Consider the following 14,612-nt stretch of genomic DNA (forward strand, 5'->3'; position numbering starts at 1 on the left):
ATTTAGCGTAAGTTTAACTACAGCAATTTTTTCTGTGTTGAGATTTCATTTGTCGAATTTCTATTCTCTTTTCGCGGAAAATAATAAAACTTTTCACATACAAACTAATGCCAACTTAAAAATGCAAATTATAAAGAATACTTCAAAGTAAAAAATGTTTTCTTATTTATTCAAAAAAAAAAAAAAAACGAAAACTTTAAACCAAAGATACCAAATTCTCAAAATATGTCTATATTTGAAACGTTTGTATATTAAATCTAAAGATTCAATATTTTAGTTAATTTAAGGAAGATGTTTCTATGTGTTTCTTTACTGTAAAGAAAAATTGCGTTAGTTCAAAGACACACGACTTTAACAGAGGGGCAGTCATTTCAAAATTTTTGTCCTATATTTAATAAAAAAAAAATATTTCGAAGCGAAGATTATAAACTTTATTCTTATTAAAAGTCCCTTATTTTAAGGAAATTTGTCCTTAATATTATGTAAATTGTGCATCCTAAAATTTAGGTTGCGTACTCTTTAATACCACGTAATTTTTTTCACTGTAGATTTTTCACCCCATAATCGACGTATAATCTGGAAATTTTATATCCATTTTCAGGTTAAATCGGAAGACCGGTGTAGATGGGGAGTATATCCAAATATGGACCCATTATAAGATTAATTTCGTTTTGGTATAATGGCTGTCCGATACTTTTACTCTCAATTGGACTATTCAGTCCATTGTGAACTTCTCGCTTACCAACGACTTCAGATCAATTCAATTGGAAGCGCAATTGTTAATTGCAGGATTATTTTTTAATGTTTGAACAATTATTCCAAAACGAAATTGTAACAGATTGATCAATCCAAGAACTGTTCATTGCAAGCCACTATTTTTGTCTATCTTTGTTGCCACAGTTGGTTTCTACCAAAAATTTTAGATTTCTACCAGTTGGTAGATTGGTAGAACTTTTGATATTTTCACAGATTTGGCAAAATATTCTATAGAAATAACATTTTGACAAAATTTTCTATAGAAATAAAATCTTGACAAAATTTTCTATAGAAATAAAATTTTGACAAAAGTTTCTATAGAAATAAAATTTTGACAAAATTTTCTATAGAAATAAAATTTTGACAAAATTTTCTATAGAAATAAAATTTTGACAAAATTTTGTATAGGAATAAAATAAAATTTTGTATAGGAATAAAATTTCTATAGAAATAAAATTTTTACAAAATTTTCTATAGAAATAAAATTTTGACAAAATTTTCTATAGAAATAAAATTTTGACAAAATTTTCTACAGAAATAACATTTTGACAAAATTTTCTTTAGAAATAAAATTTTGACAAAATTTTCTATAGAAATAAAATTTCGACCAAATTTTCTATAGAAACGAAATTTTTGACTAAATTTTCTATAGGAAGAAAATTTGACAAAATTTTCTGTAGGAAGAAAATTTGACAAAATTTGCTATAAAAATAAAATGTTGACAAAATTTTCTATAGAAATAAAATTTTGACAAAATGTTCTACAGAAACAAAATTTTTGACAAAATTTTCTATGGAAATAAAATAAAATATTTTATACTAAATGCAAATTTTGTCTACCAAAACTTTCGTTTCTGTTGAAATTATTATTCCTCTGTGCGTACGGATTGTAATGAGAAATCAAAAGTCGACTTTTCGACTTTTCCCAAATTTGGCAAGGTAGTTTTTCGACCTTTTAAATTTAGATTTTGAAGATTATGAATATTTTATCTTCGACAATTGAAGCAACTATTACACTGAAAAAAAAGCATGCCCGGTTCCAAAGATTTTGTCTTTACTTTAAAAATTTTGGTATTGATTCCGAGCCAAAGAAGCGGAGAATACAAGTAAGGATACTTTTAAGACACAATTCTCTTTTAAATTTGGGTTTTGTGTATTTGCTTCTAGGAAGCAAATTTTAATTGTTCGCTTTTTCAGCTTTTTTTCTTCATATGATATCAAAGTCCTTTAAAAACGAGTTAACGACAACTTTATTTTCAAAAGTAAGACTCGACTTCCAGTAGTAATTATGCTATGTTTCAAGTAAAAGGCGTCTTTAAAATAAAGTGTTGAAAAGCATGTCCTATATTTGAAAGATTTTTTGCTTTGTAGTCAAGGAGCAAAAAGACAACAAATTTAACGACAATTTCATTAAATTTAAAGAATTTTTCTGAATTATTAAAGTCAAATTTACCTTAGCCCTAACATTTTTTCTTTCATATTATGATACCCATTTTTAAGTGAAATCACTTAATTATAAGGATAATACGACTTCATTGAAAAGTTTATCGACTTTTGGACAAGGAAAAAAGCTTTATATTAGAGAAATGCGTCTTGTATGCTAAGCAAAATTTGCATTCGTATTTTAAAGACATGAAATCTTTGACTCCACGACAATAATTTTTTCAGTGTACGGGTCAACTTTGTTGTGACTTTCCACCTTTTTCTTTAAAAGTCGGTTGGCTCAATTTGGCTAATATACACATTCGTTAAGTCAATTTGAATCGATTTTCGAATTTGAAGATCATAAAATTTAGACTTATACAAAAGATATTTTAGAGAAAACTAGGAATAATCGAATACTCGAATTTTGTATGCCTAGTAGTCATCACCAAACCTTTGAATGCCTTTATAAAGACATTCTCATCTCACATGGAGATCAATGCAAATTTTCATATATTCATAATTTTTCAAATATCAATGCATACACTTGCGCGCCAATGCCATAATAAAAGAAATTCGTTAACAAAACCGTATTGCAATTGCAAAATCGCTTATATTGATGTAATTTCCTGTCATTGGTAATTTCGCTTGATTTGTAAAGAGCTTATTTTATGCATGCACCGCCATTTGTCAAGCAATATCTCCCGAGTACACCAAACTAGAATCCATAAAATGTGTAATACAATTGTTTTAATGTCATTTGGCATAAAAACAAAAAAAAAAAAAAAAAAAGAAATGTCGTTCAAAGCACTAAAACATAAAAGGCGCTGTTTAACCCAAATGCATATATTAGAACTACGATGTTAACAGAGAATGAGAAAATTGAAGAAAATTCGTTTTGTGAGTTTGACGATTCTGCTTTACCTATTACTATGAATTGTTGTAATGATCCAATTCATTTTGTACTTCTGATATGAGGCGGAAAGCTCTGAAAACAAAACGTTAACAACAGAAGAACATCAACGTTACCAACAGAATTTTATAGTACTCGATGGGGAAACGGATATACAACGAATACACATGGTAATGTACTCAAATATATACAGTAAAAACACACATACAGTATTACAACATTACGAGAACGGGTGCTTAAAATAGTTGAAGTTGCTACTTTAAATCAAACCTATTTATGTACAAGGAGAACAAACTCGCTTGGACAGGTGTTACTTGAAACCATTCATACGGAATTAAAGCATGATTTCTCCAGGCTATATAAGCAAAAATTTTTAAAAGTTGTTTCTGATTTGGAATGACTATTCTAGCATTGAAGGCAGATCTCTGGCGTTTAGGCCAGAGTCTCATGTCTTTAAAATACGACTCCGAATTTTGCTTACCATAAAAGACGCGTTTCTCTTATATTTCTTTGTTCAAAAGTCGATAAACTTTTTAACATAATATTTTTAAGTGCATGCATAATGTTCATGAACTAGAATAACATGGTTGGGACATATATTTTAATATATTAGAACATATTGTGTTCGGGATATAAAATTTTTGTAAATATAATATGTTTGGATGCAGGCATATATTAATTTAGAAATAGCCTATAGAAATATATGTGTTTAGAAAGAGACATCTAGAGAGTGTGCTGCAAGTAAAAGAATGGAAGTAACCAATTGGCTCCTTAAAAATATATATACACAAAGAGAATTTCATTAAATTTTTTTTTTACCAGTGTATGCCTAAGGTGAACATAAAATGCTTGAACAATACAAACAATATTTTGTTTGGACCAATCCTGAAAGTATATAAGCTTGATGCAGAATTTGTTTGGGGTATATGTTACAAAAGCGATTTTTTTTTGAGTGAGTAGTTAAGTGATTCAACTTAAAATTGGGTGTCCTAACATGAAAGAAACTATAGTTTTACCAAAGTACACTTTGGCTTTAATACTTAAGAAAAATTCAAAATTAATGAAATTGCCTTTAAATTTGTTGACTTTTTGCATCTTGGCTATAAAGAAAAAAGTGTTTAAAAATAGGATATGTTTTTAATACTTTAATTTAAAGACGGTTTTTACTTGAAAAATAGCCTAATTTCTACTTGAAGTAGAGTCTGAATATGAACATTTAAGATGTCGTTAATTTTTTTTAATGGACTTTCTAACACATGAAGAAAAAAGCTGAAACTCGAAAAAATTAAACTTTGTTTCCTAGAATCAAGTAAGCAAAAATTTAAATTTAAAAGTGAATTGTGTCTTAAATTTTTCTTTACATCAACTCTACGCTTTTTTGGCTCGGGACCAATACGAAAATCATTCAAGTAAAGACAGAATCTTTGGAAACGGACATGCGTTTTTTTTTCAGTGTGAGGAAACTTTGGAGGTATTATTGGCAGACGGAAATAAAACGAAAAAGTCGTCGCCAGTGGCCAAGAGTGCTGCGGAAATGGAAAAAAGTGATTGAGAGTATAAAGGATATATGGATTACAGATTTTACACCGAAAAAAAGTAAATTGCTTTATAGGAAGAATAAACTAACTCGTACGAAAATTGAACTAAATTGTACTCCACATTTTGACATTTCCACAAAACGTTGTTAAAACCAGGAAAATTGAATGTCCTTATGTACTTTTTAGCTACAACTCACAAAATTATACCCTCTCAGAGAACAAAAAATTAAATTAAAGTAAAGAAGAAAATCATTGGCGCCAAATCATGACCATTTTAACCATACAGTAGTTCATTCTGACTATTTTTGTGAATCGTACAACAATTTTCATTTGCTTTAGTTCATATCGAACTTATGTGTATGGTCATTGAACTTTATACCCACGATTAGTTCAAAAAATTTTTGAGACATACTTAAAAAACGAAAATTTCATTAGGCTGAGGGAAATGTCGCAAAAAATAATAAAAATTTAACTGAAAACAATTTTTTATTTGCAATAAAAATAAGTTAAATTTAGCGTTAGTTTAACTATGGAAATTTTTTCTGTGTAATCAGTATTAGAGGTGAGCGCGTGAGTGAAATTTCACTCGCACTCACGCACAATCACGAAGCAAAATGTTTATTCACGCACGCTCACGTTCGATACGTGTGGTAGCCACTCACGCACATTCGCGAAATGAAAACCAGTACTCACGCACGAACTACTTTTAAAGTCTCACGCTCACGCACGATTCACGACAATTCACGTGACTCACGAAAAATTCACTAGACTCACGACATTTTCCAACCGGGAATGAGCAAAGGTAACAAAATTCATGAATAGAATATAATTCGACGGCTAAATTAATAACAAACGAGTAAGATTTAAATCTTGATTTTTTTCGTGAGCGTGTTTTTTTCAGAAATTTTATTCACGCACAATCACGAATCAATTTTATTTCTCACGAACGCGTGCCACGACAATTTCGTGTCACGCGCACACCTCTAATCAGTATAAAAAAGTAAAATTTCTCAAAATTTGGAAAAGTCAACCTTCAAGTTTTACAAAGATCAATTTTTTAACTGTTGGAAAAGTCGATGTTTGACAATTTCTGTTATTAGAATTTGGATTTTGATTGAAGTGAGCCACCTCAATAAGTTTACCATCCTGTTTGTAACACAGCGAAATATCGAATATATTTCGAAGTATATTTGTTTTTGGTCAAGGTGTAATCTCGTTACAGACTTCACTAAAGAAGCTAGGTTAGGTTAGGTTAGGTTAGGTTACGTGGCAGCCCGATGTATCAGGCTCACTTAGACTATTCAGTTCATTGTGATACCACATTGGTGAACTTCTCTCTTATCACTGAGTGCTGCCCGATTCCATGTTAAGCTCAATGACAAGGGCCCTCCTTTTTATAGCCGAGTCCGAACGGCGTTCCACATTTCAGTGAAACCACTTAGAGAGTTTTGAAACCCTCAGAAATGTCACCAGCATTACTGAGGTGGGATAATCCACCGCTGAAAAACTTTTTAGTGTTCGGTCGAAGCAGGAATCGAACCCACGACCTTGTGTTTGCAAGACGGGCACGCTAACCATTACACCACGGTGGCTCCCAGACTTCAGTAAAGAATCTATCGTTATGAAATTTGGCACAGATTATTTTTTTGTTTGTAAGGAAGTTAAATTCGATTTCCTAATCCCATTTCTTGCATTTCATATAATTTTCTTGAACGCTTACAAATTAAGAATTAAAAAAAAAAATTAATGTCGAATGATACAATGATGTATGACCTCAAATGGCCATAAGAAAGCCTTTAAGTATCTTTAAATTAGTACTGTCCCGATATTAAAAGATTTTTCTCTAATTTGCTTCACAACCAAAGTTGTCGAAACACATATCTGTAAAATTGCAACAAAATCCCATAAGTCGAGATAGGGCAATTTCTCAAAAATTTTTTGAAGGCGCATCTTTCTGTGTTTACAGATGCTTGATATCTGCCCTAGATCGGGAGATACAGAATCGTGCAAAACAATATTACTCGCGAATTTTTAAGTTTAATTTTGAAAAAACAACATATCTCATCACATGTTGTAAAGTAAAATCCAAATACTTGTACGATAGGTTTGACAAAGCAACATAAGCTCACATAAGGTTCATTTAATTTTTTTACAAAAACACATATCTAGAGTCATGGTGTTTTGTCGAATAAAAAGCAGATCAAAATATGTGTTTATTTTATTTAAAAACACTATAAGTAGTATTTTTTAAAGTATTTTTTAAAATAAAATATTATATGACAAAACAACATAAGTCAGTAATTGCTTCTCTGGATCGGGGGGCGCTAGGTGGATTTTGTAAAGTAGAGAAATAAGCTACAGATAAGGTTTATTACATAAATATTATGTTTTCTACAGAAGTATTGCATTGTAACTCCTTAAAGGTGTATTTTCGCTCTCCTGTAAAATTGAGTTCTTTCGAACTATGTAGCACCTCACTTTCAAACATATTATGTTTCACCTTAGGGCATACACTGGTAGAAAAAAAAATTTAATGACATTTTCTTTGTGTGGATATATTTTTAAGGCGCCAATTGGTTACATATGAAAAACAGTCTTTTTCGTCCGTGTAGAATTAGCCTTTTTATGAATCGATCTTCATCAAATTTTGTACATATGAATGCTTTAGCAATCAGCCAATATCACACAAATCGATTCGGATTTAGACCTGATATGCATTTATATGGCCCCAGAGCACAAAGAGTATAACTAATGGTATCGTCAAGTTTGATAAATTTGGTTGAAATCGGTACAGATTTAGATATAGCATTCCGATTTACTTGACATTTTGCACTGAGGGTAGAATCAAACATTATTGCAATATGTGTAAAATTTGGTTCAAATCTGTTTATATTCTAATGTAGCTCTCATATATATGCACGTCTGATTTAGGGAAATATAGAAGAATATTTCATAGTTTATACCCACTTTCAATGGGATTGTACTCAAATTTACTTGATATTTTACACAGAGAATACACGGATGAAAAAGACTGTTTTTCATATGTTTGGCTATAAACATTATATGTTTGGAACACAAATTTTTAAACACAATATTTTTGAGTGCAAGCATATAATGTTCATAAACTAGCATAACATGTTTGGGACATATATGTTAGAACATATTATGTTTGGGACATAAAATGTTTGTAAATATAATATGCTTGGATGCAAACATATATTAATTTAGAAATAGCCTATAAACATATATGTGTTTAGTAGCTTGGAGCGCTATTTAACACGGAGCGATATTGAATTAAGTTGGTGGTTGTTGCTTGTTATTACAAAATTAACATTTTATTTTTCCTTGGGCAATTGTTCAGCTACTTCTTTGATCCTTACAAACTGTGTGGTCCGCTGTTCGAATCCCCGTCCGGCAAAAAGTAAAATTAAAATAAAAAAAAATTGAATAATTTCTTCTACAATGTTTGTATTACAGAAAAAGGTGCTAAGAACTACAAAATGTCGTGGAAGTGAGAAAGATGTGAGGGAATATACAATTAGGCAGAAACAAAATTTTGAGCATTCAGGTCGAAAACCTATGTTGTTAGCACCTATATTACCTGTTTATTTTCATAATTCATTATGATTGTAAATATATAAATAAATAAATAAAATTTTGAGCACAATATTGTTTGGGAGAATTTTTTTAAGCATATAATATTTTTGGGTGCAAAAATCTATCGTTATTGTTTAATACTTAATTAAAGTCAGGAGTTCTTCCAGATATATGGAAACGATCTTATATTATCCCTTTGTACAAATCAGGTGACCGAAACGACGTATGCAATTATCGAGGTATCTCAAATCTTAGCGCTATCCCTAAGTTGATGGAGAAGATATTAACTAATTCTATAACCCACCAGATTTAATCATTATTATCTACAAGCCAACATGGTTTTAGAAGAAAAAGATCGACTATAACAAACCTTTTAGAATTTACTTGCTTGGTAAACGATGCTTTTAGAAATCGCTTGCAAACTGATACTATCTACACTGATTTCAGTAAAGCATTCGACAAAGTTAATCATGCTCTCCTTCTACGGAAGTTAGATATGATTGGCTTCAGCAATTCTTTATTGAAATGGTTTCAATCGTATTTAATCGGTCGGACACAATGTGTTAAGTTCGGCAATGCGACATAGATATGTCTCCGTTACGTCGGGTGTTCCCCAGGGCAGTCATCTCGGGCCAGTTTTATTCTGTTTATTTATTAATGATTTACCATCGATTATAAAGTATTCTAATATACTTATGTTCGCTGATGATGTAAAATTATTTCGATCATTTAATGATCCCGTCGATCAATATTATCTACAGATTGATCTTGATAACTTCTCCAATTGGTGTGAATTGTACTTAATGGAGTTAAATACCTCGAAATGTAAGTTAATGCGCTTCTCGAGAGGCACTGTATATGATTCAAGTTATATTATCGGTTCTACCAGGCTGGAGGCGGTTGATTCTTTCAAGGATCTTGGATTGTTAATGGATCAGCGTCTGAACTTCCGTCAACACATTTCTATGGCCATTAGTAAAGCATATGTTACTCTAGGATTTATGAAACGATGGAGTAAGGAGTTTAGAGATTATTCAGTTATTAAGATATTATACACTACATTAGTACGAAGCCATCTTGAGTATGATTCCATAATTTGGGATCCATATTACACCATCCACTCGGACAAGATAGAATCTGTGCAGAAGCAATTTCTTTTATTCTGCCTACGACGCAGAGGCTGGGATCCCCAGTCTTTACCATCATATGAATTTCGTTTGAATCTTATAAAATTACCCTCATTGTCAAGTCGCAGGACAATGTTAAATATCTGTTATATAATGAATATAATTCAAGGTGAGATTGAATCAGAGTTTCTTCTCAACTGGCTTGCCTTCAATATACCTATTAGGCCCACGAGGAATTTTGAACCATTAAAAATTCTATATCATAGAACAAACTTTGCAAATAATGATCCTTTTCGAAGATTATGCGCGCAATTCAACAAATATTTTAACCTTATAGATCTATCTGAGAATCGAGTAACATTAAAGAGAAACATTATCTTGCACTTGAACAGATAAATTATTTGTACATATTAGTCTGTAAGGATTTTGTATCTATAGACGTAATAAAAAAAAAATGCTTCCAAACATATTATATGTTCACAAAATAACATATTGTTTTTTGGAAGACAACATTATTGAATTTGGATGCAAAAATACAAAATGTTTGGAACTTTGACTACCCAAACATATATTGTTTAGACCAATATGCTTTCAAACATATTATATATTGGAAGAGATCAAACATATAAATGTTTGGGCAATACCCAAAAATGTATATGCTTGAAGCAAAATATGTTTGGGAGTATATGTTACAGAAGCGATTTTTTATGAGGGTGTAGATTTGACATTCAATTCAAATGTGTCGGGTTTGATCCTCCAGTTTAATGAAATATGGTCAAAATACCCATATTTTACAAAAACTCTGTGATGGTTTCCCATATTGTAGTCAAATCGTATACACTGTAATACCAGACTTTCCACAGAACGCTTGAGATTTAGATAAGGCTCCGACTTATGTAAATGTCGCCCGATTAGACCAAACATTGTCTCAAAACCCACAATTGACCACCTAATATATCTTGGCGAGATCTAGCCAATATCCTTATAAAGTCGCCATTGCTAAGTAGCAAAAAGTAAAAATTTTGTTTTGCTATATCTGTAATACAAATGTATCACCCGATAAATCATAATTCCAATTTTGCCAAATTGCACAAAATTGGCTTAAACACTCACATTTTTTATACCCTGCCTCAAACCGTGTTTTTATACCCACCACCATAGAATAGTGACGGGGGTATAATAAGTTTGATATTCCGTTTGTAACACATCGAAATATCGATTTGCGACTATAAAAAGTATATATATATTCTTGATCAGGGAGAAATTCTAAGGCGATTTAACCATGTCCTTCTGTCCGCCTGTCTGTCTGGCTGTCTGTAGTAATCGCGCTACAGTCTTCAATAATGAAGCAATCGTGAAATTTGGCAAAAACTAGTCTTTTATCTGCAGGCAGGTCTAGTTCGAAGATGGGCTATATCGGTCCAGGTTTTGATATAGTCCCGACCTCTCGATTTGGGGTCTTGGGCTTATAGAAGCCGTAGTTTTTATCCAATTTGTCTGAAATTGGAAATCTAGAGGTATTTTAGGACCATAAAGAGGTGTTCCAAAAATAGTGAGTATCGGCCAATGTTTTCGTATAGCACCCATATAGACCGATCTGCAGATTTTAGTTCTTGGGCTTATAGAAACCGTAGTTTTTATCCAATTTGCCTAAAATTGGAAATCTAGAATTATATTGGAACCATAAAGAGGTGCGCCGAAAATGGTGAGTATCGGTCAATGCTTTAGTATAACCCCTTGGCCGATTTCCCCATATAGACCGATCTCCAGATTTTACTTTTTGGGCTTGTAGAAACCGTAGTTGTTGTTCAATTTGCATGAAATTTATAATCTGGAGGTTTTTTAGGACTATAAATAGGCGTGTAAAAAATGATTTTTTTGTTTGGGATTGTAGAAACAGTAGTTTTATTTTATCGGTCCGTTATTTCATCATTTTCTTGTACACTTACAATAGATGTTTATGATTCCTCTAAAACTCAAACAAAAATGGTCTTATAAATCCTGAATCTGATATAGGCTTTATACGTAAAGTCTTCAAATGTATATTCGGAAAGTGTACTGGTTGAACTGCTCTGCTTGGGAGAATATCTGTCATCAAACCCCCCTGAAATTTGAAAAAAACTATAATATTTGATTCATTGTGGCGGGTATTTAAGATTCGGTCCGACCGAACTTACTGCTGTATATACATGTTTTTACTAACTTTGCGTTTCGTGTCAGGATGTTATCCGAATTAATTGTATTTTAATTGTAGAGAATTTGTTATAGAAAACCTTTATGCAGTTACCAATAAATTTGTCTGATTTGAGATGGTTCAAAAAATTTTGGTGGTGAAGGGTATAATATGTTCGGCCCGACATTAGACTTTCCTCACTTGTTTTAAATTTATATATCTGCCTCTAAAAAGGCTGAAATTTACATGTAGAAGAAGCTCATCTTTATTAATTCATCAATGGATTCCGTCAAAGGAGAAAATCCTTACAAAGCTGCTGAAAATTAAAAAAAAGGGATTTTCTCTAGTGAAAATAAAGTACTACAGCCTGTTAATTAAGATGTCCGTTAAGAACCTTATGTCAATAAATCTGTAGCATAGCTGAAAATCTTATGATAATAATGTAGCCCTATAAATAACAAATAACAAGCAACTTGGTATAACTCCTTCCAAGCAGAACCTTTTCAAAATATTTTTTCCGTACATAGTATTTGTTCTTACCAAAAAGCTCATATGTGTATATTTACATAATACCATCAAGGTATTGTGTAACTAAACTTTGGCCCATGATTCCTTGTGAATGTGACATGTGAATGTAACATAAAGAACACTAACAATCAACTCTTTGTATTGTTTGTTTGGTTTTTGTTACCTTTCTGTCAACCCTGATGTTTTTCTAACGATGCGATAGATTGAGAATATACACTAGGGTGGATTAGCCTGCTTCTTCAATGGCTATGTATAACAAGGTTCTCATGAAGATACTTTTAACAAGTTTGTGATCTCGTAAACTTAGATCTTCTCTAATTTATTTTACATAGGACGGAAGTACTCCATTTTTGGATGCTTTGCATTGCTTTAGAATTTCATTTGGATGAAGAAATTAAAAAAAAAAAAAAAACTAAAAACCAAAAATTTTGTCCCAATTTCACTTTTTTTATTTTGTCAGTATTTTCTGTTACACTTTTATTTTCTTATTATTTCATTTTTAGAAATTGAAAATTTTCTCCGCTTCCAACCTGGGTCTGTTGGCTGCGATACATTTTTCAATGAAGAACTACGAAACTTGAAGGACTTTGGCCTCCGTGGTCATAAGAGTGTAAATCGGGCGAAAGAGAGTCTAAGATTGCTCCTTCTTGGTCTTACATACAAATGAACAAACTTATTATACCGCAGTAGTGGTAAAGGGTATAAAAAGGCAATCGAGCGGGCCGACTATATCATAAACCATCCCAACTGTATTAGTAAAAATAAGTATTTGTAAGGTATTATTAAAATATGTTTTGGAGATAATCCGTATTTCAGTGTTTAAGGAAATTAAGGGATTCATATGACCCAATTTATTGAAATCGGGCGATACATACAGTGGCGTGCAGAAATGAGTACATAATTATTTTTTTCAATTCCAAACGAATAAAAAAGCAGCAATAAAGAAACTCAAACTAATTTTATTTTAATTTTATTCTTTCTTCAATTCCAAATAAAACAACAAAAAACTCAAAATATAAAGTAAATAATTCAGAGATGTAAATAAACATAATCAAAAAACTCGCATGTACTCAATTTTGCACTTTTTTATGTACTCAGCATAAAATCAATATATACCTTTAGTTTTTTTATTTTTTGTCTTTCTCTATGATCTGTAATACAACATTGTGTTTAGAAACGTGTTTGCTAGGTTAGGTTAGGTTAGGTGGCAGCCCAATGTATCAGGCTCACTTAGACTATTCACTCCATTGTGATACCACATTGGTGAACTTCTCTCTTATCACTGAGTTCTGCCCGATTCCATGTTAAGCTCAATGACAAGGGACCTCCTTTTTATAGCCGAGTCCGAACGGCGTTCCACATTGCAGTGAAACCACTTAGAGAAGCTTTGAAACCCTCAGAAATGTCACCAGTATTACTGAGGTGGGATAATCCACCGCTGATAAATTTTTTGGTGTTCGGTCGAAGCAGGAATCGAACCCACGACCTTGTGTATGCAAGGCGGGCATGCTAACCATTGCACCACGGTGGCTCCCTAGTTTGCTAGTAAGAGTTAAAGCTTTATTCGAAGTGTACTGCAACAATATAAAGTAAAAGTTTAAATGAAAAAGTTATCGCGTGATGTGGAGGACAATATAGTTTCCTTAACTAATGATGGGTCTTCATCGCGGAAAATAGCCAGTCTGTGGACATTCGCATCCAAAAAAGACGAAATGCTACTCCCAAAGAGCAAACCAGAGGCCGCCGAAAACTGTTGCCCGAAGCAAACGCTCGCCTTATGATGGCACAAATAAGGCAGAACAAGTCCGTAACGCCGAAAAATACTACTGTTGTTTAAAATAAACAGGTTAGTAAATGGATAGCAAGACGAGCGCTCCACAACATTGGTTATGTTCCAGCTGCAAAAAAGAATAAACCTGCCTTGTCCGAAAAGAATCAAAAAGCGCGAGTGAAGTTTGCAAGAGAGCATTCAAATTGGACGACAGATGACTAGAAACGTGTCATCTGGTCAGATGAATCAAAATTACAATCAAAATTACAATTTACAATCGGATGTAAACAATATGGCTGGTGTTGTCCTGGTGATACCATTCAACGCCACCATGTTAAACAAACTGTGAAGCATGGTGCTGGAAGCATCACGGTTTGGGGCTGCTTCACTTGGTGGTACATTGGACCATTGCAGAAAATTGATGGTATAATGGAGAAGGAAGTCTACCTCGCCATTTTGCAGACTCATCTTCCCGAGTTTGTTGACAAGAGTGCCTATCCTGAAGATGAAGTCGTATTTCAACAGGATGGCGATCCGAAGCATAGTGCACAAATAGTGAAAAAATGCCTTAGTGGACAAAATTTCAAGTAATGAATTGGCAATCGCAAAGCCCGATTGAGAATTTATGGTCAATCATGGGAAGACGGCTGGGATTGTACAAATCAGCTCCATCAAAATTAGAAGACCTGTGGAAACGAGTACAGCTTAAGTGGCAGAATACACCAAATGAAATTATATAAGAGTTGGTTAAAAATATGCCAAAACGTATAAATACGGTATTAAAAAAT

General features: G+C 32.4%; 1 protein-coding gene across 1 annotated transcript in view; it reads right to left on the minus strand.

The window, feature by feature from the left end:
- SK (small conductance calcium-activated potassium channel) overlaps positions 1–14,612 on the minus strand; it is a 966,885-nt gene that overhangs the window by 604,862 nt on the left and 347,411 nt on the right. The gene's annotated exons all lie outside the window — the stretch shown is intronic.

Source organism: Haematobia irritans, chromosome 3 (genome assembly GCF_050003625.1).
Source record: "Haematobia irritans isolate KBUSLIRL chromosome 3, ASM5000362v1, whole genome shotgun sequence".
Lineage (NCBI taxonomy): Eukaryota > Metazoa > Arthropoda > Insecta > Diptera > Muscidae > Haematobia > Haematobia irritans.